Here is a 3,920-nt window from a genome sequence, read left to right on the forward strand (position 1 = left end):
TATCCGTTCCTAGTGTTCCCTCTAAGCTGAGTTGGTGTGAGCTAGCTCACCGTTTTTTAGCCTCCGGCTCACACATTTTTGTCTTAGCTCAGGAAGGATGGCTCCAATCCAGAGCAAACTAATTTATGCAGTAGCCAAATCACCTGCCTGCTCACAACTTTAATGCTGGTAGCTCACAAAGTAGAATTTTTGCTCACAGGAATCCACAGCTTAGAGGGAACATTGTTCCTGACGCTAATCGGATGTTGCGTAGCGGGATCATGGAGGAGGAGCTCTTTCTCTCACAGCCCTCACAGTTCCCGGAAGAAATCTGCTCTGCTGCAGCTGGTATTAGACCTCGCAGGGGAGGCAGTGCCTTCCTTTTTACGCTTACCAAATACGGTGGAGATGCCCCCCCCCCCCAAAGGATGCGGTTGCTTGGCTGCTTCAGTGTTTTGGTTTTATGTTCCGGTAAGCGGCTTTGAACTGAAGTGAGGACAACAGGGATATACATTTTAAATAAACTGAATAGAAGGTAGGGGAGGGTGATTTCTGTTGTGTGAAAGGTAGTGCGGAAAGCACCTTCAAAGTAAGGTAAAGGTAAGGGTTCCCTTCCTCGAAAGCCAGTCGAATCCGACTCTAGGGTTGCGGTGCTCATCTCCGTTTCAAAGCCGAAGAGCCAGCGCTGTCCGAAGACGTTTCCGTGGTCATGTGGCCGGCATGACTAAACACCAAGGCGCACAGAACGCTGTTACCTTCCCACCGAAGTGGTACCTATTTATCTACTTGCAATTTCTTGCTTTGGAACTGCTAGGTTGGCAGGAGCTGGAACTAGAGACGGGAGCACTCCGTTATGCGCAACTCGGGTGGTGAACTGCTGAACTACCGACCTTCCACAGCCTGCAGTTCAGCGTCTTAACCACTTGAGCCACCACAGCTCCCTTTAGCAGTTTAGGAAAGGCAAAAAATTAACACTCACATTCCCAGCAGCTTTTTTCCTGGGTTCTTTCTCCCAGCCCAGCTGGCTCAGTTCTGTCAACATAACCACCATTCAAGTGTTTAAAGACCATGTCAATAACAGATTCACATTACTAAGTTGAAGTGAACAGGAACTGAAGAACTATGGGTGAAAACCAGAGATATTATCGAGGAAGATTGTGCTAAGACTATTCCTGTTGCCAAAAAGAAATGAAAAGCCTCTATGGATGACTGATGAAATTCTTAAAATTGCTAAAGATAAGAAGTGAAAGTTGGCAGAAATAGGATCAAAAATCTAAATGCAGTTTTCCAGTAATTTGCATGTAGAGACAAAGAAAACTATTATAACAATCAGTGTAAAGAAATAGAACTACAAAAAAAGGAAGAACAAGAGATCTGTTCCACAAGATCCAAGAATTCAAAGGGAAATTTAAAGCACGGTTAAACATGCTGAAAGATCAACACAGGTGAAAATAAAGAAAATTCTGAAGAAAGAAGAAGACTGCAGCAACTATTGGATTATCTCATTATTTCCCATGGAAGTAAAATGATGCACAAAATCCTATAACAATAGAACAATAAACACCAGATGTTCAAGCTGGATTCAGAAGAGGCACTAGAGATCATATTGCAAATTTACATTGTTTACTGGATCATACAAGAGAAATTCAGAAGAAAATCAGCTTGTGTTTCATAGATTACAGCAAAGCTTTTGACTATGTGGATGATGAAAAGCTATGGTTGGTTTTAAAAGAAATGAGTGTGCCACAACATCTCACTGTTTTGGTGTGCACCCTGTACTCTGGACAAGAGGCTACTGTTAGACATAATACTGAGAAACAGAATGGTTTCCATTTGGCAAAGGGATCAGACAAAGATGTATAGTATCACCGCATCTCTTCAACACATCATAATGAAGGCTGGATTAGATTTAGATGAAAGTGGAGTGGAATTTGTTGGAAGGAACAGTAACAGTTTGAGATACGCAGATGATACTGTTGGGGAAAAATAAGATTCCCATCCCCATCCGGCTCGATAAGAAGAAGAGTTGGTTTTTTATAGCCCACTCTCCACTACCCAAAGAAGTCTCAGAGCAGCCTACAATCACCTTCCCATCCTCTCCACACAACAGATGCCCTGTGAGGTAGGTGGGGCTGAGAGAACTCTGAGAGAGCTGTGAGTTACCCAAGGTCACCCAGCTGGCTTCATGTGGAGTAGTGGGGAATCAAATCCGGTTCTCCAGATTAGAATCTGCTGCTCTTAACCACTACACCACACTGGCTCTCCAGGGGATGAGGGAGAAACAAAGGGAGGGGGATGAAACTGGCAGGGACCCTATAGTTTCAGAGAGAGAGAGAAAAATGTTCCAAAGTATCTATTATTTATTGACGTACAAAACCATAATGCAAAAATCTTCAAGCAAATAGCAATTTCAATATTTATCAAATTAGAAGACATAAAATGCTAACACTTATGAACAAAGAATGCACATCTCTATTTACGAATACACATTCCAGCTTCCCTGCAAATCACCCACAATGGGGGTAATATGGCAAGGAGCCCCAAACAACAGCAGGCACTGGCATTATATAGGAGAGAAATCCAGAGTAGCTGTCAATTAAGAAATTCTTCCCCTTGCTGACCAGATGAACTCTGCTCAGAGTCAACTCATAATCTTCTAGGTTAGAAACACCCAACATCCGCCCCATGTCAAGGCAGTGTACTGGAGCCACAAACTGATATCTCAATTATTTTGGTTTTGAGGCTGAAATGAAAAAATGTAAACCATTCTTTTAGAGCAGAGTGCATTGTCAGAACAGAGGACATTGTCAGGTCTGAGAGAGGCATATAAATGATAGCTAATCATGCAAAGCCTTATGGGAGAGAGTATCAAATAGAGAGGCACAAGCTAATTCAGGCTGCTATACAGAAATGCCCAGTCTCGCTTATAATTCGGCCATTACTGGCAGAAAATAATGAAGTCTTGAAATGACTACTGAAGATTAAAGCAGAAAGTGCCAAAGCAGTTTTACAGCTGAACATCAAGCAGACAAAAGTAATGACTACTGGGGAATGACACAACTTTAAGGTTGATGGTGAAGAAATTGAAATAGTTAAAAAGATTTGGTTCCATAATTAAGCTAAAGGGAAACTGGAACCAAAAATCAGAAGGACATTGAGACTGGAAAGGGCAGCAGTGAAGGAGCTAGAAGATTCTCAAGGGTAAGGATGTGTTGCTGGCAACCAAGAAAATTCATACCAGAGTATTCCCCATTACTATGTATAGATGTGAAGGTGTACTGCCCACACTCCAGACAAGCTGTTGCCAGTCTCCAGGTGACAGTTGGAGAGATCTTAAAGCTCTGGTGCTAATTCAAATTCTCTTCAACCCCCTGCTGTGCAGCTGACTTTACCCTAGGGTTGCCAATCTCCAGGTGGGACCTGGAGATCTCCCACTGTTACAATTGATCTCCAGATGACAGAGATCAGTTCCCCGGTGTGGAATGCAGTGAAGTCCAATCAGCTTCCATATGCAAAAGACCTTGAAACGCTGGGCGGGACTGCACAAAGCAGCCAGTCAACCCAGCCAGCGTCTTCTGACTGACAGTTCAAGCGTCCATACACTAAAGGAGTGCATTTTAGAACTTTGGCACCCACTATTCAATTATATATAATAAGGAGAGATAGCAACGTTCTATATTGCAACATTCTAAATTTGGCCCCTTTAGTGTTAGGCCGGAAAAACTGCCACTCAGAAGACACTGGCTGGGTTGACTGGCTGCTTTGTGCAGTCCCACCCAGCGTTCCAAGTATATTTGCATATGGAAGCTGATTGGACTACACTCCATTCCACACCTCAAACTCACCCCCCCCCGCAAGGCAGTTGGGATTTTCAGTTGCATAACATACCTCATAGGGAAGAGGAGAATGATGTCAGCTGCCTGTCAGCAAGCCAGAGGCTG

Source organism: Gekko japonicus, unplaced genomic scaffold (assembly GCF_001447785.1).
Source record: "Gekko japonicus isolate JY-2015 unplaced genomic scaffold, Gekko_japonicus_V1.1 scaffold186, whole genome shotgun sequence".
NCBI classification, from domain to species: domain Eukaryota; kingdom Metazoa; phylum Chordata; class Lepidosauria; order Squamata; family Gekkonidae; genus Gekko; species Gekko japonicus.